The sequence below is a fragment of the Somniosus microcephalus genome, chromosome 3 (assembly GCF_052327205.1).
Source record: "Somniosus microcephalus isolate GS21.2 chromosome 3, FLI_Smic_1.0, whole genome shotgun sequence".
Taxonomy (NCBI): domain Eukaryota; kingdom Metazoa; phylum Chordata; class Chondrichthyes; order Squaliformes; family Somniosidae; genus Somniosus; species Somniosus microcephalus.
In genome coordinates this window covers 367,976,215-367,998,429 of record NC_140989.1, presented here as the reverse complement: position 1 = coordinate 367,998,429, position 22,215 = coordinate 367,976,215, and the positions used below count along the sequence as shown (strand labels likewise).

General features: G+C 50.8%; 1 protein-coding gene and 1 long non-coding RNA gene across 3 annotated transcripts in view; one reads left to right on the top strand and one right to left on the bottom strand.

Annotated features, from left to right (window-relative positions):
* Positions 1-2,233, bottom strand: part of LOC147122417 (uncharacterized) — a 177,990-nt gene extending 175,757 nt beyond the window's left edge. For both annotated transcript variants that reach the window (XR_015077745.1, XR_015077744.1), the window contains exon 1: positions 2,133-2,233. This is a non-coding gene — a long non-coding RNA (uncharacterized LOC147122417). The remainder of the gene's footprint in view (positions 1-2,132) is intronic.
* Positions 1-22,215, top strand: part of rabggtb (Rab geranylgeranyltransferase subunit beta) — a 231,591-nt gene that overhangs the window by 20,977 nt on the left and 188,399 nt on the right. The window lies entirely within an intron of this gene.

The following is a 22,215-nucleotide window of genomic DNA, read 5'->3' as shown; positions in this document are numbered from 1 at the left end:
CTCCCTCAGTACTGCCCCTCCAACAATGCAGCGCTGCCTCAGTACTGCCCCTCTGACAGTGCAGCGCTCCCTCAGTACTGCCCCTCTGACAGTGCAGCATTCCCTCAGTACCGCTCCTCTGACAGTGCAGCACTCCCTCAGTACTGCCCCTCCGACAGTGCAGCACTCCCTCAGTACTGCCCCTCCGACAGTGCAGCGCTCTCTCAATACTGCCCCTCAAACAGTGCAGCGCTCACTCAGTACTGCCCCTCTGACAGTACAGCGCTCCCTCAGTACTGCCCCTTCGACAGTGCAGTGCTCACTCAGTATTGCCCCTCCGACAGTGCAGCGCTCCCTCAGTACTGCCCCTCCGACAATGCAACGCTGCCTCAGTACTGCCCCTCCGACAGTGCAGCACTCCCTCGGTACTGCCCCTCCGACAGTGCAGCGCTCCCTCAGTACTGCCCCTCTGACAGTGCAGCACTCCCTCAGTACTGCCCCTCCGACAGTGCAGCGCTCTCTCAGTACTGCCCCTCCATCAGTGCAGCACTCCCTCAGTACTGCCCCTCCGACAGTGCAGCACTCCCTCAGTACTGCCCCTCTGACAGTGCAGCACTCCCTCAGTACTGCCCCTCTGACAGTGCAGCACTCCCTCAGTACTGCCCCTCCGACAGTGCAGCGCTCTCTCAGTACTGCCCCTCCGACAGTGCAGCACTCCCTCAGTACTGCCCCTCCATCAGTGCAGCACTCCCTCAGTACTGCCCCTCTGACAGTGCAGCGCTCCCTCAGCATTGCCCCTCCGACAGTGCAGCTCTCCTTCAGTACTGCCTCTCCGACAGTGCAGCACTCCCTCAGTACTGCCCCTCCGACAGTGCAGCACTCCCTCAGTACTGCCCCTCCGACAGTGCAGCACTCCCTCAGTACTGCCCCTCCGACAGTGCAGCACTCCCTCAGTACTGCCCCTCCGACAGTGCAGCGCTCCCTCAGTACTGCCCCTCCGACAGTGCAGCACTCCCTCAGTACTGCCCCTCCGACAGTGCAGCACTCCCTCAGTACTGCCCCTCCGACAGTGCAGCACTCCCTCAGTACTGCCCCTCCGACAGTGCAGCACTCCCTCAGTACTGCCCCTCCGACAGTGCAGCACTCCCTCAGTACTGCCCCTCCGACAGTGCAGCACTCCCTCAGTACTGCCCCTCCGACAGTGCAGCACTCCCTCAGTACTGCCCCTCCGACAGTGCAGAGCTCCCTCAGTACTGCCCCTCTGACAGTGCAGCACTCCCTCAGTACTGCCCCTCCGACAGTGCAGCACTCCCTCAGTACTGCCCCTCCGACAGTGCAGCACTCCCTCAGTACTGCCCCTCTGACAGTGCAGAGCTCCCTCAGTACTGCCCCTCCGACAGTGCAGCACTCCCTCAGTACTGCCCCTCCGACAGTGCAGCACTCCCTCAGTACTGCCCCTCCGACAGTGCAGCACTCCCTCAGTACTGCCCCTCCGACAGTGCAGCGCTCCCTCAGTACTGCCCCTCCGACAGTGCAGCACTCGCTCAGTACTGCCCCTCCGACAGTGCAGCACTCCCTCAGTACTGCCCCTCCGACAGTGCAGCACTCCCTCAGTACTGCCCCTCCGACAGTGCAGCACTCCCTCAGTACTGCCCCTCCGACAGTGCAGCACTCCCTCAGTACTGCCCCTCCGACAGTGCAGCACTCCCTCAGTACTGCCCCTCCGACAGTGCAGCACTCCCTCAGTACTGCCCCTCCGACAGTGCAGAGCTCCCTCAGTACTGCCCCTCTGACAGTGCAGCACTCCCTCAGTACTGCCCCTCCGACAGTGCAGCACTCCCTCAGTACTGCCCCTCCGACAGTGCAGCACTCCCTCAGTACTGCCCCTCTGACAGTGCAGAGCTCCCTCAGTACTGCCCCTCCGACAGTGCAGCACTCCCTCAGTACTGCCCCTCCGACAGTGCAGCGCTCCCTCAGTACTGCATTGGGGGTGCCGGCCTACACCTCATGCTCAAGTCTCAGGAATCGGCCTCGATTCTGCAACCGTCTGACTCAGAGGTGAGGGTTCCACCAACTGACCTGTGGAAGGGAGTTTAATTCTGGAAACCAAAGTCACATTGAAGAGGTCCTGAAATAAACTAAAAGAAACCTACCTTGAGTTTAGTTTCCCTGTAGCTGGTATGAAATGCACAGTCTCCCCGTGGGGACACAGCCCACCTACCTAAACCGAGAGAATCTACTGGCTGCAAGTTGGCAAGAGCCCAGGGTTATGGGACGTGGGACTGCTGGTGGAGTTTAATTTGCTAAAAATAATTGCCAATAACCATTGCACACTGCAGACTGCTGTCCAGAGCCCTCAGCTTCTGGGAAATCAGTAGTAAGAGTCACAGGGGGGAGAAATTCAGTTACTTGCGCCTCCCATTAGTGCCTTAAGAAATTAACTAGACATTTTGCGGCGGCACTAATCACTACCTCCGCGATCTCCTGCGCCGGCAGATCGTGACGTCAGTCGAGTGCGCAACGCCCCAGTAGTGCCCCTGGACCAGATATTGAGTGGCGCCCCCTCCCTTACCGCCTGCCGCTAGCAACAACAGGTTGAGGGGAGCGTTATCCTGTCAGAAAGGGACTAGGGGAGCGCTATTTAAAGGCAGCCGCTTCCTGCTTTTTTTTGTTGGTGACATTTTTGCACCACGCATTCTGAGAGAGAGAGAGAGACTTCTGGAGAGATTCAACGCTGTGTGAAGGAGTTTTGGGTACTGAGCAGCACTTTGCAGGTTCATTTTGATTTGCTCTCCCTTGCTTTGCCCGCGCTCTGAGGTAGCGCCTCGCTCCTCAGCATTTGCGCCTTAAGACAGGCGTGAAGCGCCTGATTTAGCGCTCCAATCACCTCCAGGGGCGATAAAAGCCAAGTTTGCCATCGGAGGCGATAATTAGCGCCAGGCGCTAAACTTTGCGCACGGCCGATAATGGTGCCCCAAATGGGGCGATACTGAATTTTTCCCCCATAGAATGATACAGTGCAGAAGGAGGCCATTCGGCCCATCATGTCTGTGCCGGCCAACAAAGAGCTCTCCAGCCTAATCCCACTTTCCAGCTCTTGGTCCATAGTCCTGTAGGTTACGACACTTCAAGCACATATCTAAGTTCCAGACCCCTACCGCCCTCTGGTTGAATAAAGTTATCCTCAACTCCCCTCTAATCCTTCTACCAATTACTTTAAATCTATGCTCCCTGGTTACTGACCTCCCTGCTAAGGGAAATAGGTCCTTCCTATCCCCTCTATCTAGGCCCCTCATCATTTTATACACCTCAATCAGGTCTCCCCTCAGCCTCCTCTGTTTCAAAGAAAACAGCCCCAGCCTATCCAATCTTTCCTCATCGCTAAAATTCACCAGCCCAGGCAACATCCTCGTGAGGCAGTGTGTAAGAATAGCCCAAGACTGTGCCTTCACATTCCTTGATTGTGCAGCTGTCATTGCCCCTCAGTGGGCCATTTTTAATTGACCTATAAGGGTGACCCTGGGTTGCCCTAGCATCATCAACAGCTAAACAAACTTGCAAGTGTCCCCCTCATGCGCCGACTCAATTAATATTGCACAGAATGTCCAGCACAGAAACAGGCCATTCGGCCCAACCGGTCCGTGCCGGTGTTAATGCTCCACACCAGCCTCCTCCCACCCCTCTTCATCTCACCCTATCGGCATATCCTTCGATTCCTTTCTCCCTCGTGTGTTTATCTAGTTTCCCCTTTAAATACTTCCACAAAAAGAAAATACTGCAGATGCTGGAAATCTGAAATAAAACCAGAAAATGCTGGAGAAACTCAGAAGGCCGGGCAGCATCTGTGAAAAGAGAAACAGAGTTAACGTTTCAGGACGAAAGGTCATCGGCCCGAAACGTTAACTTTGTTTCTCTCTTCACAGAGGCTGCCCGACCTGCTGAGTTTCTCCAGCATTTTCTGTTTTTATTCCCCTTTAAATACGTTCGCCAAGCCTGTCTAAGCAACTGGCGGGCCCCGCAGGTATAGAGTGTCTGGTAGGCTCAGATAATATTATGATTTAAATTTCTAAGTTTCTCTTTGGTTTAAATTTAACCTTATTTCAGAACTATCGAGTCGGTTGGATCACTTTCTGCAGCGCCTGTCGTGATCGCAGGATGTCCCAAAGCGCTTTACAGCCAATGAATTCGATTTTTTGAAGTGGAGTCACTGTTGTAATGTAGGAAACGCAGCATCCAATTTGTGCACAGCAAGCTCCCACAAACAGCAATGTGATAATGACCAGATCATCTGTTTTTTTAGTGGTATTAGTTGCAGGATAATTATTGGCCCTACGGCACTGGGGATAACTCCCCGGCTCTTCTTCCAAATAGTGCCATGGGATCTTTTTATATCCACCTGAGGTGGCAGACGGGGCCTCAGTTGAACGTCTCATCCAAAAGACGGCCCCTCCGGCAGTGCAGCGCTCCCTCAGTACTACCCCTCCGACAGTGCAGCACTCCCTCAGTACTGCCCCTCCGACAGTGCGGCACTCCCTCAGTACTGCCCCTCCGACAGTGCAGCGCTCCCTCAGTACTGCCCCTCCGACAGTGCAGCACTCCCTCAGTACTGCCCCTCTGACAGTGCAGCGCTCCCTCAGTACTGCCCCTCCGACAGTGCGGCGCTCCCTCAGTACTGCCCCTCCGACAGTGCAGCGCTCCCTCAGTACTGCCCCTCCGACAGTGCAGTGCTCCCTCAGTATTGACCATCCGACAGTGCAGCGCTCCCTCAGTACTGTCCCTCCGACAGTGCAGCGCTCCCTCAGTACTGCCCCTCTGACAGTGCAGCACTCCCTCAGTACTGCCCCTCCGACAGTGCAGCACTCCCTCAGTATTGACCATCCGACAGTGCAGCGCTCCCTCAGTACTGTCCCTCCGACAGTGCAGCGCTCCCTCAGTACTGACCCTCCGATAGTGCAGCACTCCCTCAGCACTGCCCTTCCGACAGTGCAGCGCTCCGTCAGTACTGCCCCTCCGACAGTGCAGCATTCCCTCAGTACTGCCCCTCCGACAGTGCAGCGCTCCCTCAGTACTGCCCCTCTGACAGTGCAGCACTCCCTCAGTACTGCCCCTCCGACAGTGCAGCACTCCCTCAGTATTGACCATCCGACAGTGCAGCGCTCCCTCAGTACTACCCCTCCGACAGTGCAGCACTCCCTCAGTACTGCCCCTCCGACAGTGCGGCACTCCCTCAGTACTGCCCCTCCGACAGTGCAGCGCTCCCTCAGTACTGCCCCTCCTTCAGTACTGCCCCTCCGACAGTGCAGCGCTCCCTCAGTACTGCCCCTCTGACAGTGCAGCGCTCCCTCAGTACTGCCCCTCCGACAGTGCGGCGCTCCTTCAGCGCTGCCCCTCCAACAGTGCGGCGCTCCCTCAGTACTGCCCCTCCGACAGTGCAGCGCTCCCTCAGTACTGTCCCTCCGACAGTGCAGCGCTCCCTCAGTACTGACCCTCCGACAGTGCAGCGCTCCCTCAGTACTGCCTCTTCGATAGTGCAGCACTCCCTCAGCACTGCCCTTCCGACAGTGCAGCGCTCCGTCAGTACTGCCCCTCCGACAGTGCAGCATTCCCTCAGTACTGCCCCTCCGACAGTGCAGCACTCCCTCAGCATTGCCCTTCCGACAGTGCAGCGCTCTCTCAGCACTGCCCCTCCGACAGTGCAGCACTCCCTCAGTACTGCCCCTCCAACAATACAGCACTCCCTCAGTACTGCCCCTCCGACAGCGCAGCACTCCCTCAGTACTGCCCCTCCGACAGTGCAGCACTCCCTCAGTACTGCCCCTCCGACAGTGCAGCACTGCGATTGTCAGACTAGTTTTGTTCCTCGAGTCTCTAGAGTGGGGCTTGAACCCACAACCTTCTGACCCAGAGACGAGAGTGCTGCCCACTGAGCCACTCCGTTGCTAGCCTCTGCGCTGCAGCGCATTGTTCTAGTGATGATGTCCTCGATTCAATGGCCAGCCTTACGTTACAGCATTTTTGGAGGTCAAGCGTTCATGGTACAGTTCATCTGATGCTGCAGATATCTTCCCTTCAGCGCTTTAGCATCGAATTGCTGTAATAAAAACCACATTCTTTGTCCCTTGAAAATGCTGCTGAGCTACAACATCTGCATTTCAATGTAGTCAGAAAGGAAATTGAACAGCGATAATAATCAGGTTTCTCGAGGCTCTGGAATGCTTCACTGTATCGCAGCAGTCCGTGCTAAATTGAAACATCCGCAGTATTGTCGGCATTCAGAGCTGCAGACTGCGAGAAGCAGGGTCAAGTCTCTAGAACATTCTCATCTACTTTTAAAAGAAAGAAAGAATGAAGGATAATAGGAGGATGTCAGCAGAACTGAGAGCTTATAACTATCAGGAAAGGCTGAACAGGCTGGGGCTCCTTTCTCCAGAAAAGAGAAGGCTGAGGGGTAACCGGATCGAGGTCTTTAAGATTATGAAGGGGTTCGATAGGGTAGACGGAGAGAAGATGTTTCCACTTATAAGGAAGTCCAGAACTAGGGGCCATAAATATCAGATAGTCACCAATAAATCCAATGGGGAATTCAGGAGGAACTTCTTTACCCAGAGAGTGGTGAGAATGTGGAACTCGCTACCACAGGGAGTGGTTGAGGTGAATAGCACAGATGCATTGAAGGGGAATAACAACAGAAAATGCTGGAAAAACTCAGCAGGCCAGGCAACATCCGTGGAGAGAGAAATAGAGTCAACGTTTCGGGTCGAAACCCTTCGTCAGAACTGCATCGTCAGCAGTCCTGACGAAGGGTTTCGACCTGAAACGTTGACCATGTTTCTCTCTCCACGGACGTTGCCTGGCCTGCTGAGTTTTTCCAGCATTTTCTGTTGTTATTTTGGATTTCCAGCATCCGCAGTATTTTGCTAAAGTACATTTAAGGGGAGGCTGGATAAACACGAGGGAGAAAGGAATGGAAGGATATGGTGATAGGATGAGTTGAAGAGGGGTGGGAGGAGGCTCGAGTGGAGCATAAACACCGCGATGGGCCAGTTGGGCCGGACGGCCTGTTTCTGTGCCATAGATTCGATGAAATGACGCAGCAATGTGGAGAAGCTGGGGCTGCTGACCACCAACTTGCTGGAGCATCTGGGGACAAGGCGGGGTCAGCTCATTTGAATGCCGATGGCTGACTGAGTGGGCCCCAGATGAGGCCATGCCAGCTGAGAGCTGAGGTCCTTCCAAAGGCTGCAAAATGTGCCGCGGAGGGGATCAGGTGCCGTAAAATTGAGGCCTGTTGTTCTTTTTGTGGCAGTTAATACAACGGGCCCGTTCAACCCTACCTCTCACTCAGAGCCCCAGTGCTACTGCTCCAATTCCTGTGCCGGCAGTAGGGGCTTGGTACCTCTGTTGTACATTAAACATCCACCCCCTCCACCACCGGCGCACCGTGGCTGCAGTGTGTACCATCTACAAGATGCACTGCAGCAACTCGTCAAGGCTTCTTCGGCAGCACCTCCCAAACCCGCGACCCCGACCACCTAGAAGGACAAGGGCAGCAGGCGCATGGGAACACCACCACCTCCAAGTTATCTGAGGAAGGATGTTCTTGCCATGGAGGGAGTGCAGTGAAGGCTCACCAGGCTGATACCTGGGATGGCAGGAATGACATATGAAGAGAGATTGGGTCGATTGGGCTTATATTCACTGGAGTTTAGAAGAATGAGTCCGGGTGCTCCGGTTTCCTCCCACAGTCCAAAGATGTGCGGGTTAGGTTGATTGGCTATGATAAAAATTGACCCTTAGTGTTAGGGGGATTAAATACGTGGGGTTACGGGGATAGGGTGGGATATGTGTTGGTGTAGGGGTTACGGGGATCAGGTGGGATATGTGTCGGTGCAGGCTCGATGGGCCGAAATGGCCTCTATCTGCACTGTGGGGTTTCTGTGATTCTGTGTGACTGGACAGACTAGATGCAGGAAGGATGTTCCTGATGGCGGGGGAGTCCAGAACCAGGGGTCACAGTCTAAGGATAAGGGGTAAGCCATTTAGGGCAGAGATGAGGAGGAATTTCTTCACCCAGAGAGTGGTGAACCTGTGGAATTCTCTACCACAGAAGGCAGTAGAGGCCAATTAATTAAATATATTCAAGAAGGAGTTAGATGTATTTCTTAAGGCTAAAGGGATCAAGGGATATGGAGAGAAGGCAGGGACAGGGTACTGAATTTGGATGATCAGCCATGATCTCATTGAATGGCGGAGCAGGCTCGAGGGGCCGAATGGCCTACTCCTGCTCCTATCTTCTATGTTTCTATGTAAGTTCCCCTCCAAGTCACACACCAGCCTGACTTGGAAATATATCGCTGATCCTTCATCGTCGCTGGGTCAAAATCTTGGAACTCCCTTCCTAACACCAGGTGCAGCACCTGTGCCCCATTAATAACAACCTGTATTTATAGCGTGATTTTAAAATTCTCATCCTCGTGTTCAAATCCCTCCATGGCCTCGACCCCTCCCTATCTCTGTAACATACAGTTCTGGATGAGCAAAAACTTTCTCCAATATTGGGAAGGCCGAAGTCATTGTTTTCGGTCCCTGCCACAAACTCCGTTCCCCAGCCACCGACTCCATCCCTCTCCCTAACATCTGTCTGAGGCTGAACCACACTGTTTGCAACCTTGGTGTCATATTTAACCCTAAAATGAGCTTCCGACCACATATCCACGGCATAACTAAGACCGCCTATTTCCACCTCCATAATATCGCCCGTCTCCGCCCTTGCCTCAGCTCATCCGCTACTGAAACCCCCATCTGTGCATTTGTTCCTCTAGACTCGACTATTCCAACACACTCCTGGCTGGCCTCCCACATTCCACCCGACGTAAACTTGAGGTCATCCAAAACTCTGCTGCCCCGTGTCCTAACTCGCACCCAGTCCCGTTCACCCATCACCCACTGTGCTCACTGCCCCGTGTCCTAACTCACACCCAGTCCCGTTCACCCATCACCCCCTGTGCTCACTGCCCTGTGTCCTAACTCACACCCAGTCCCGTTCACCCATCACCCCCTGTGCTCACTGCCCCGTGTCCTAACTCACACCGAGTCCCATTCACCCATCACCCCCTGTGCTCACTGCCCCGTGTCCTGACTCGCACCAAGTCCCGTTCACCCATCACCCCTGTGCTCAGTGACCTATATCGGCACCCGATCCGGCAACGCCTCGATTTTAAAATTCTCACCCTTGTTTTCAAATCCCTCCATGGCCTTGCTCCCTCCCTATCTCTGTAACCTCCTCCAGCCCCACAACCCTCCAAGATCTCTGCGCTCCTCCAATTCCGGCCTCTTGTCCATCCCCGATTTCCATCGCTCCACCATTGGCGGCCGTGCCTTCAGCTACCTGGGCCCCAAACTCTGGAATTCCCTCCCTAAACCTCTCCGCCTCTCTCTCCTCCTTTAAGACGCTCCTTAAAACCGACCTCTTTGCCCACGCTTTGGGTCACCTGCACTAATATCTCCTTATGTGGCTCGATGTCAAATTTGGTTTGATTTACGCTCCTGTGAAGCACCTTGGCAAGGCCAGCATTTATTGCCCATCCCTAATTGCCCTTGAGAAGGTGGTGGTGAGCCGCCTTCTTGAACCGCTGCAGTCCGTGTGGTGAAGGTGCTCCCACAGTGCTGTTAGGGAGGGAGTTCCAGGCTTTTGACCCAGCGACGATGAAGGATCGGCCGATATATTTCCAAGTCAGGATGGTATGTGACTTGGAGGGGAACTTGGAGATGGTGGTGTTCCCATGCGTCTGCTGCCCTTGTCCTTCTAGGTGGAAGAGGCCGCGGGTTTAGGAGGTACTGCCGAAGAAGCCTTGGCCAGTTGCTGCAGTGCATCTTGTAGATGGTACACACTGCAGCCACGGTGCGCCAGTGGTGGAGGGAGTGAATGTTTAAGGTGGTGGATGGGGTGCCAATCAAGCGGGCTGCTTTGTCCCGGATGGTGTTGAGCTTGTTGAGTGTTGTTGGAGCTGCACTCATCCAGGCAAGTGGAGAGTATTCCCTCACAGGACCGTATCAATATTCATAATTTTGGTAGTAAATTAGGACTCGTAAATAGCACAGATGCCTGGTTAAGTCCTTTAATTAAAGCTGTTGTGAAGTATGGCAATCACTGGCACAAGGACAAAGATGAACAAAGCCTAAGCGAGAAAACCAATTTCGAGTTTGTATTCGCCGGAAAATAGGCTTGTGCATGAATTAATCGCATTTCTGAAAAGACGCACAGAAGGACCTTAGATCTTAGTCTCAAGACTTGATTTTCCAGCCCTTTGAATGTGTGGAGCAAGATAGTCCGTGTAATGATGATTAGAGCTTCATGACTCAACTGTGAATGTGCCTATTTTTGATTTTATTATTCCGCACGCTTACTTGAAAAGTTAATCAGAATGATATGGGTTTTACTTGGAAAGGGAAGTTGCTAAAGGTCATCCTGAAGAGCTTGGTCCTGTGCCTTTGTGCCCAAGGCTTGGATTTCTCGCATTCATGTCTGTTTTTCACTGGTTAGACCCCGGCTGGAGTATTGTGTCCGATTCGGGGCACCGCACTTTAGGAAGGATGTCAAGGCCTTGCAGAGGGTGCAGAGGAGATTTACGAGAATGATGCCGGGGATGAGGGACTTCAGTTATGTGGAGAGGTTGGAGAAGCTGGGATTGTTCTCCTTAGAGCAGAGAGAAGGTTAAGAGGAGATTTGATAATGGCGTTCAAAATCTTGAAGGATTTTGATAGAGTAAATAAGAAGAAAGTGTTTCCAGTGGCAGGAGGGTCGGTAACCAGAGGGACACAGATTGAAGGGGATTGTCAAAAAGAACCAGAGGAGAGATGAGAAGAATGTTTTTAAACAGCGAGTTGTTGTGATCTGGAACGCGCTACCTGAAAGGGTGTTGGAAGCAGGTTCAATAGTAATTTTCAAAAGGGAATTGGAGAAATACTGGAAGGGGAAAGATGTGCAGGGCTCTGGGGAAAGAGCAGGGGAATGGAACTAATTGGAGAGCTCTTTCAACGAGCTGGGAATGGCACAATGGGCCGTATGGCCTCCCTCTGAGCTGTATGATTCTATGGGGTTGAAATTCGGTATCGCCCCATTTGGGGCGCAATTATCGGCCGGGCGCAAAGTTTAGCACCTGCCACTAATTATCGCCTCTGACTGCAAACTTGGTTTCTATTGCCCCTGGAGGTGATTGGAGCGCTAAATCAGGCGCTACACACCTCTCTTAAGGCGCTATCGCCGAGGAGCGAGGCGCTACCTCAGAGCGCTGGCGAAGCTCATGTGATGTCAGTCAACAATGGAACACAGACACGCTGGGGCCGGCCAGTTCTTAAAGGGGAGGGTCGATCTTGCTCTCCATCCACACCCTGCTCATTGCAGCCTTGAATCTCGGCCTGGAGAGACCTGTACATCAAATCTGCTGGAAAGAACAATGGAGAGGCCCAGGGAAAGAGCTCAGAGTGCAGCCCCCATAGTCTCTTCTAAATTGAAGCAAGGAAGGTCAAACCAAAATCAACCTGCAAAGTGCTGCTCAGTACCCAAAACTCCTTCACACAGCGTTGAATCTCTCCAGAAGTCAGTCTCTCTCTCTCAGAATGCGTGGTGCAAAAATGTCGCCGACAAAAAAAGGCAGGAAGCCCCCCAGTCCCATCCCAACTGCAAAACACTTCCCTCAACCTGTCATTGCTAGCGGCAGGAGGAAAGGCAGGGGGTGCCACTCAATATCCGGTCCGGGGCGCTACCGGGGCGTTGCTCACTCGACTGACGTCACGATCTGCCGGCGCAGGAGATCGTGGCGGTAGTGTTTAGCGCCACCGCAAAATGCCTGGTCAATTTCGCGAGCGGCGCAAACATCACACGCCCGGGCGCTAGTTGTACTCTGCCCCAGGGCGCTAACGGGAGGCACAAAGCAACCGAATTCTTCCCCCTATGATTAGAAACTGTGTTTGCATCAGGGAGCGACAGAGAGAATGGAAAGTTACTGAGAAGTTTGGTTTGCCAGAAGCCAGGGTGTAAAGAAGGACTGTTTAACCATCTAAAGGAAGGAGAGAAAATATTGCAGTCAGTGGGGGAAGGAGTCCAATGCCCAAGAAGAAAGACGACATCAGGAGCGTACCCTCATAGACAAGAGCGTGATCAACCCTAGGGAACATAGGAACAGGAGGAGGCTACTCAGCCCCTTGAGTCTGTTCCACTCTTCAGTGAGATCATGGCTGATCTGTATCTTAATTACATCCTCCTGCCTTGGCTCCATATTGTTTTATACCCTTGGCTAGTAACTATCTATCGATCTCAGATTATTAATTGAGCTGGCATCTACTGCTTCTTGTGGGAGAGAGTTCCACACTTTGTTTGAAGAAGTGTTTTCTAACTTCTCTCCTGAATGGCCTGGCTCTGATTTTAAGGTCATGTCCCCCTTGTCCTAGACTCCCCCATCTCTCTATCTATCCTATCAATTCCTTTCAATATCCTAAAAGCCTCAATCAAATCACCCCTTGTCCATCTCGATTCCTTTGGAAACTTGCAGCCCTCCTGTGATTGCAGAACTTCTCCCTCCAGTCCGGATCTCTTGCTCCGTTCCTCCCGTGATGGCCTCTCCACCAGCAGCCCCTCCCCACCCCACCTCCACCAACCGCCCCAGCCTTCTCGCTCCCTCCTACCGCGCCCCCCCCCATTCCCGGGGACTGTCCCCAAGGGTCCCAGACTGCGACCTCATGACGCTGGTTTTCCCTCCTACCCGACAGCCTGTCAATCTGGCCGGCTGCCGGGCGGGAAATGGAAGAAGGAAAATTATAATGAGCCCCTGCCATGAGATTCAGCAGGACCGCCGCAACCCCTGCCTTGCCGGGTTTCCCCCGCACCCTCCCCCCCACCAATATTGGGGTCTTATTCTCTATCACACTGGATCCCGTCAGTTTCCCACTGGGCCAGTGAGGGTAACATTAACCCCCCAGTGTCCGATCCATTTTTCTTTTTGTGAAGCACCTTGGGGCCCTTTCTTCTACGCTGAAATCAACAACAACAACTTGCATTTATATAGCGCCTTTCACATCGTAAAACGTCCCAAGGCGCTTCACAGGAGCGTAAATCAAACCAAATTTGACACCGAGCCACATAAGGAGATATTAGTGCAGGTGACCCAAAGCGTGGGCAAAGAGGTCGGTTTTAAGGAGCGTCTTAAAGGAGGAGAGAGAGGCGGAGAGGTTTAGGGAGGGAATTCCAGAGTGTGGGGCCCAGGTAGCTGAAGGCACGGCCGCCAATGGTGGAGCGATGGAAATCGGGGATGGACAAGAGGGCAGAATTAGAGGAGCGCAGAGATCTCGGAGGATTGTGGGGCTGGAGGAGGTTACAGAGATAGGGAGGGAGCAAGGCCATGGAGGGATTTGAAAACAAGGGTGAGAATTTTAAAATCGAGGCGTTGCCGGATCGGGTGCCGATATAGGTCAGTGAGCACAGGGGTGATGGGTGAACGGGACTTGGTGTGAGTTAGGACACGGGGCAGCAGAGTTTTGGATGACCTCAAGTTTACGTAGGGTAGAATGTGGGAGGCCAGCCAGGAGTGTGTTGGAATAGTCGCGTCTAGAGGTAACAAAGGCATGGAGGAGGGTTTCAGCAGCAGATGAGCTGAGTCAAGGGCGGAGACGGGTGAGGTTACGGAGGTGGAAATAGGCGGTCTTAGTTATGCCGTGGATATGTGGTCGGAAGCTCATTTCAGGGTTAAATATGACACCAAGGTTGCAAACAATGTGGTTCAGCCTCAGACAGATGTTAGGGAGAGGGGTGTCTTATGTTCATTAATAAATAGACATTCTTATTATGAACACAGCTAGCTTTTGCTAGACACTTTTATTGAGCACACGTGGAAAAGGTACAGTATCTGTAGAGGCTTCCATCTTGACTGCTGCCTTGTGGGTAGCCTAGTGCCTCATGGATAATGTAGTCTTAATATACATACAGCTGGGTAGTGTAGTCTTATATACAGCTCTACACAGCTCTACGGCTCCACCTAGTGTCCACTATAGAATGACATGTTATTGATCATTACAGGGTGGAGTCGGTGGCTGGGGAACGGAGTTCGTGGCGGGGACCGAAAACAATGACTTCGGCCTTCCCAATATTTAATTGGAGAAAGTTTTTGCTCATCCAGAACTGTATGTTACAGAGATTAGGGAGGGGTCGAGACCATGGAGGGATTTGAACACGAGGATGAGAATTTTAAAATCACGCTATAAATACAGGTTGTTATTAACGGGGCACAGGTGCTGCACGTGGATTTATCTGCACTGGGTAACAGGGTCCCGACACTCCCTTCAAGGTGGTTTGCAGTTCGCGCAACCGTCAGTTGTAACATTACAATTTATGGGGAAGATATGTGTGATAATAATAATAACTTCCGGGAAGTTATGTGCACATCACTTCCTGTGAACTGTGAACTCTATGCATACATCACTTCCTGTGCATACGTCACTTCCTGTGTTTGGACTAGTATAAATACTGAACTGCTCAGTATTGTAAAAGGGCTTCACCTAGAGGCATGGTGAAGACCGCTCTTGTATATAGTTTAATTATAAGTTGCTTAAAGCTTACTTTAAAGTTCCTTGATGTGTGAGACTCTTTTGTTACATCAATTTAAGCAACTTAGTATTTACACTCACAAATACTAGACCTTCGGACAAACTCGGAGTTAAGGATCCAGGGAACCACCCATCATGGAAAACATCCTTAAACCTACTCGTCTGGACTTGGACCCAAACGCACCAGCAGCTAGCAGGGTATGGAAGCATTGGTACCGTACTTTTGAGAATTTTCTTGATGAATGTAAAGCGACTGCTTCTACTAAACTGAGGATACTTATCAACTATGTGACCCCAACAGTGTTTGAATATGTTGATGAATGGGATAATTACAATGAGGTGATCCGGGCACTTAAAAAACTATATGCCAAGACCGCAAATGAGGTCTATGCTAGACATCTACTGGCCACAGCCCGACAAGGGCCAGGGGAATCGATTAACGAATTCCTTCAAGAACTTCGCAGGCTCAGCGTAGATTGTAACTTTCAGGCAGCCTCGGCTGAGCTGTACCGCGAAGAAATGATTCGTGATGCTTTCATCTGCAGGATTGCCTCTCCATTTATACGCCAGCGTCTACTAGAAAGTAAAACACTTGAGCTACCAAAGGCTTTTGACCTGGCTTGTTCTCTGGATTTGGCAAAGAAAAATGCAGACCTCTATCAGCTGCCCACATCTCGATCTGCTGCTGTAACTGCAACCAGACGATTCAAGTGGCCTCAGGTGAACCCTATCATGGAGGAATCTAATCCTGATGATACTTCTGATGAAGAAGAGGAGTATGACCCCACTTTAGCAGCCTCTTGGCAATCTAGGAAGGAATGCTTCTTTTGTGGAGATTCTTTTCACCCTAGGAAATTCTGCCCTGCTCGCAATGCGATCTGCAGTCATTGCGATAAAAAGGGACACTTTGCAAAAGTTTGCCAATCAAGAGCCTCTACGAGGGCCTATCCAGCTAAGGCCTACCGAACTGCCCCAATTAGGGCCTATCAAGATGCTCTGGCTAGGACCTATCAAGCTTCCTCTCGAGCTCTCTCCCGAAGAAGCACACCTAGAGTTTCAGCCACTCTCTGTGCAACCACACCAATTACAGCTGCTTGCCCACAGAACCTGTTTCATGCAGCTACAAAAGTTTCAATTAATGGGCATACCTTAGATGCCTTAATTGACTCAGGAAGTACTGATAGTTTCATTAAGGAACAGATTGTTGCGAAATTGAAACTACATATCTTCCCATCGGACCAGGCAATTGCGATGGCTCAGTCATCACTGAATACCAGAATCTCCGGCTTTTGTATTATTGATATGACACTTAATGGTCGTATGTATCCCTCCACCCGACTTTCGGTGCTCAAGGACTTATGTAGTGATCTCATCTTAGGGCTGGATTTTCAAAAACAGCATAAGAAACTCACCATTGAGTTCGGCGGATCCAAACCTGGACTTACTATTTCTAATATACTGTCTAAATTACCGTTTTGTGCATTATCAGCAGCTTCACTTGATGAACCCTCATTATTTGCCAGTATTCCTCCTCGATGCAAACCAATAATAACGAAATCGCGGCGCTTTAGTCAGGAAGACCAATCTTTTATTGAGGCTGAAATCTCTCGACTTTTAGCAGAGGATATCATCGAACCATGTTTGTCGCCCTGGCGGGCTCAAATCGTCATCGTCAAGAACCCTCTAAAACCTCACAAACAACGACTATGCATTGATTATTCGCAAACCATCAATCAATATACTGACTTGGACGCCTACCCATTGCCACGCATTGATGATATGGTTAATAAACTGGCCGAATACAAAGTGTTCTCAACTTACGATTTAAAAAGTGCCTATCATCAGGTACCCTTGAAGGTCTCAGATAAGCAGTACACGGCCTTTGAGGCTAATGGACGGCTGTACCAATTTCGTCGCCTCCCATTCGGGGTTACTAATGGAGTGGCTGTCTTCCAATGGGCAATGGATGGCCTGGTTAAGCAGGAAAACTTAAGGGACACTTTTCCCTATCTTGATAACATTACTATTGCAGGTCACGATCAACAGGAACACGACGCCAACCTCCAAAAATTTCGGGATGCCCTCCATCACCGTAACTTAACTTTGAATGAATCTAAATCTGTTGAGTCGCAACCGACCATCAACATCCTTGGCTACTGCGTAGGCAATGGTATCATTAAGCCAGACCCAGAAAGACTTCGCCCGCTCCAAGAGCTCCCGTCACCTAAGAATCCGGCTTCTTTACGTCGGGCTCTCGGTCTGTTTGCATACTACGCTAAATGGATTCCTCATTTTTCAGACAAAATCCAACCCTTGCTGCATGCTCGATCATTTCCATTGGAAACAGCGGCTGTTGCAGCCTTTAACCTTCTCAAAAAACAGTTGGAGAAAGCGGCTCTTCACTCCATCGATGAGAATCTCCCTTTCATAGTCAAATGTGATGCCTCGGAGGTGGCGATCTCGGCTACTCTAAATCAGGAAGGTCGTCCTGTAGCATTTATGTCCAGGACCTTGCAAGGTGCCGAGCTACATTATCCTCCGGTTGAGAAGGAAGCCACAGCCATCATAGAGGCGGTACGGAAGTGGAACCATTTCCTAGCTCGCCAGCACTTTACATTAATCACGGACCAGCGATCAGTCGCCTTCATGCTCGATAATCGAAAACGAACCAAAATTAAGAATAATAAAATACAGCTTTGGAGGATGGAACTGGCCTCTTTTGGTTACACCATTCACTATCGACCTGGCAAGGAGAATGTGGCCCCGGATACCCTCACACGAGCATTCTGCTCCACTATGTCGTCCTCTACTCTCATAGATGTCCATAATGGATTGTGTCATCCTGGCGTTACGCGCATGCTACATTTCGTATGATCACGGAATCTCCCTTTTTCTACTGGAGATGTAAAGAAAATGTGCTCAGAATGCCGGCTTTGTGCAGAATTAAAACCTCAGTTCTTCCGTCCCTCAGATGATATGCTCATACACGCAACCCAACCGATGCAACAACTTAGCATCGATTTTAAGGGCCCAGTACCCTCTTCAACTCAGAACACATATTTGCTCACCATGATTGATGAATATTCACGTTTTCCGTTTGCCTTCCCCTGCTCCAATATGCTGGCATCCACAGTAATCTGCTGCCTTGAGCAGGTATTTTCTCTCTGTGGCATGGCGGTTTACATTCACTCGGATTGGGGTCCATCCTTTATGTCAAGGGAACTCAAGGACTACCTCTCAGAACGGGGAATTGCTACAAGCAAAACGACGCCATATCATCCCATCGGAAACGGGCAGGTAGAGAGGTATAACGGTATCATCTGGAATTCCGTACATCTTGCTTTAAGATCTCGGGGCCTACCAAACCAGCAATGGGAAACAGTGCTTCCGGATGCATTGCACTCTATACGGTCCATTCTTTCTACAGCCACAAATACTACACCTCATGAGCGGTTCTTTGGATTCCAGCGTCGCTCATCTTGTGGGACATCCCTCCCATCATGGCTAACTACTCCTGGACCTGTACTACTCCGAAGATACGTTCGGACGTCTAAAAATGACCCTCTCGTAGACGAGGTCGAACTAACCAATGCCAACCCCACCTATGCATACATACGATATCCCGACGGCCGAGAATCTACCATATCATTACAGGATCTGGCTCCCTGCCCACCAGGACCTAGTGGGACATCGAGTGATGGTATTTTACCAGGAGCCTCTTGGAACCTACCGGGTACCCCTCTCCAGGATCCTGATCTGACACCAACTAGCTTGGTGCCGGTAGAACCCCGTACTCAAAGTTGCGACCCTCCCAGTACCGCGCACCAAACTGATCCGCCACAGACCAGCTCTGCACTTCCCTCTGAACAGAGACAGACCGACTCTGCACCTATTGGGACTCGTACACGAAGCCATGATCTCTCCGACCCTTCACAGGGTAATCCAGGCCACACAGACTCTGACCAATGGCCAACAGCATGTAAGCGGACCAGCGACCCTCTACGACGGGAACCCAAACGGGTGCGACTCTTTCTCGTTCGGCGGCTGCGGAATAAAAGGAAGACCACAGCCTTCTAATCTCGCAGGAGGGAAGAATGTGATAATAATAATAACTTCCGGGAAGTTATGTGCACATCACTTCCTGTGAACTGTGAACTGTGAACTCTGTGCATACATCACTTCCTGTGCATACGTCACTTCCTGTGTTTGGACTAGTATAAATACTGAACTGCTCAGTATTGTAAAAGGGCTTCACCTAGAGGCATGGTGAAGACCGCTCTTGTATATAGTTTAATTATAAGTTGCTTAAAGCTTACTTTAAAGTTCCTTGATGTGTGAGACTCTTTTGTTACATCAATATGTTTGAAAGGAAGGTTTGCATTTATATAGCACCTGATCACACCTCTCAGAAAAAGCTCTGACATGAATCAGTCATTCATGAAAGAAAGACTTATGAAATAATACTGAGGGGCCTGCGGGTGGCACTGTCCAGGGAGAATATAAATACTCGGGCACGGGCCCAGCTTGCTCAGGGCATTCTTAACAGGAACTAGTGAAGGACACAACTAGACCTCCATGTTGTAAAACAGTTGATTAAAGCTTTGTTTAACGCTTAGACCAAGTGCCTAGTAGTTTTCTTACGTCAAGCTCGAAATGCTTCACTTCCACCAATTGTTTTGCAGTGCAGTGACTGTTGTTATATAGAATAGCACTAACACTGGCGTGAATTTGTCTACAGTGTCATCACCATTATGACATCCTCATTACCAAACAGGGAAGGAATCTCATCATCAAACTCTTGTCAACTTAACAACTCTTTCCCATCCCAGTTGGTGGCATATATTGGCTGATGTTGCTTAGCAATGTCCGATATGACGCGTATTACAGTGCTGCCAAGTTTGAAATCCCTTAATCAAAATCTTTCGGCAGCTATGTGAGAACAGTTGTCTTATCTTCAGGGAATGTTGTCTGCATCGAGCTCGCCACCGGTTCATGAAAAGGCGAGCAGTGAGTGCTGTGCAAATAGTTCTTCACTCAGAGGGCGATGAATCTTTGGAATTCTCTGCCCCAGAGGGCTGTGAATGTTGAGTCATTGAGTATATTCAAGGCTGAGGTCGATAGATTTTTGGATACTAAGGGAATCAATGGATATGGGGATCGGGCAGGAAAGTGGGGTTGGGGTCGAAGATCAGCCATGATCTTATTGATCAGGCTCGAGGGGCCGTATGGCCTACTCCTGCTCTTAATTCTTATGTTCTTAGTTCCTCTAACTACCAGGGCATTCACTCTATTCAGACCTTCCCACACCCACCACACTGGCTACGGTAGAGTAATGAACATAAGAACATAAGAAATAGGAGCAGGAGTAGGCCAATCGGCCCCTCGAGCCTGCTCCGCCATTCAATAAGATCATGGCTGATCTGATCCTAACCTCAAATCTACTTCCACTCTCCATCCCACCCGAACCCATGTGATCTCCCGGGAGAGGCGAAAGACCAGATAAAAAACCCAATGGCCAATTTGGGAGAAAAAATCTGGGAAATTCCTCTCCGACCCATCTAGGTGATCGAAACTCGTCCAGGAGATCACTCTGTCCCTGTGTTTCCTGCAGTACTTACCTTCTGTAAGAGGTGATCTCCACCCCAGCCAGGAACAGGCCCAATTTACTCTTGAAGGACTCCTAGCTGGCAGCCTGTTCCCGAGGTCTCCACTAATCCCTGCGAATAGAACCATCTCCTGAAATCTAACACAGAATTAGAACACAAGAAGTAGGAGCAGGACCAGGCTACACGGCCCCTGGGCCCGCTCCGCCACCCACTGGGCCATGACCGATCCGAGCTTAGCCTCATGTCCGATTTCCTACCCGCTCCCCGTAACCCCTAATTCCCCTTACTTCTAGGAAACTGTCTATTTCTGTTTTAAATTTATTTAATGATGTAGTTTCCACAGCTCTCATAGAGTCATAGAGTCATAGAGTTTTACAGCGCAGAAAGAGGCCCTTCGGCCCATCGTGTCTGCGCCGTCCATCAATCCCTGTCCAGTCTAATCCCATTTTCCAGCATTTGGTCCATAGCCTTGTATGCAATGGCATTTCAAGTGCCCATCCAAATGCTTCTTGAATGTTGTGGGGGTTCCTGCCTCTACCACCCTTTCAGGCAGTGAGCTCCAGCTTCCAACCACCCTCTGGGTGAAAAAGTTCCTCCTCAAATCCCCTCTAAACCTCCCGCCCCTTACCTTGAATCTATGCCCCCTTGTTATTGACCCCTCTACTAAGGGGAAAAGTTCCTCTTTATCTACCCTATCTATGCCCCTCATCATTTTGTACACCTCAATCAGGTCCCCCCTCAGCCTCCTTTGCTCCAAGGAAAACAACCCCAGCCTGTTTAGTCTTTCTTCATAGCTGAGGCGCTCCATCCCAGGTAACATCCGGGTGAATCTTCTCTGCACCCTCTCTAAAGCAATCACATCCTTCCTATAGTGAGGCGACCAGAACTGCACACAGTACTCCAGCTGTGGCCTCACCAGCGTTTTGTACAGCTCCATCATAACCTCCCTGCTCTTATATTCTATGCCGCTACTAATGAAGGCAAGTATCCCATATGCCTTTTTAACCACCTTATCTACCTGTTCCGCTGCCTTCAGGGATCTATGTACATGTACACCAAGGTCCCTCTGACCCTCTGTACTTCCTAGGGTCCTACCACTCATTGTGTATTCCCTTGCCTTATTTGTCCGTCCAAAATGCATCACCTCGCACTTTTCCGGGTTAAATTCCATTTGCCACTTTTCCGCCCATCTGACCAACCCGTTAATATCGTCCTGTAGCCTAAGGCTTTCCTCCTCGCAATTTACCACCCCACCAATTTTCGTGTCATCCGCGAACTTACTGAGCATACCCTTTACATTCTCATCCAAATCATTAATGTAGATCACAAACAGCAAGGGACCCAGCACCGATCCCTGAGGTACCCCACTGGACACAGGCTTCCAGTCACAAAAGCAACCTTTGACCATCACCCTCTGCCTCCTGCCACTCAGCCAGTTTAGGATCCAACGCGCCAAGGCCCCCTGGATCCCATGGGCTCTTACCTTCTTGACCAGTCTCCTATGCGGGACTTTGTCAAAAGCTTTACTGAAGTCCATGTAAACAACACCCACAGCATTTCCCTCATCCACACACCTAGTCACCCTCTCGAAAAATTCAATCAGATTTGTCAGACATGATTTACCCTTGACAAAGCCATGCTGACTATCCCCGATTAATCCTTGCCTCTCCAAGTGGAGACTAATTTTGTCCCTCAGAATTTTTTCCAATAATTTCCCTACCACAGATGTTAGGCTCACTGGCCTGTAATTCCCTGGTTTATCCCTGCTACCCTTCTTGAATAATGGTACTACGTTAGCTGTTCTCCAGTCCTCTGGTACATCCCCTGTGGCCAGAGAGGTTCTGAAAATTTGTGTCAGAGCCCCTGCAATCTCCTCCTTTGCCTCACACAACAGCCTGGGATACATCTCGTCCGGGCCTGGGGATTTATCCACTTTTTGGCCTGCTAAAACCGCTAGTACCTCCTCCCTCTCGATGCTAATATGTTCAAGTATGTCACAGTCCCCTTGCCCGACTTCTATGTCTACATCGTC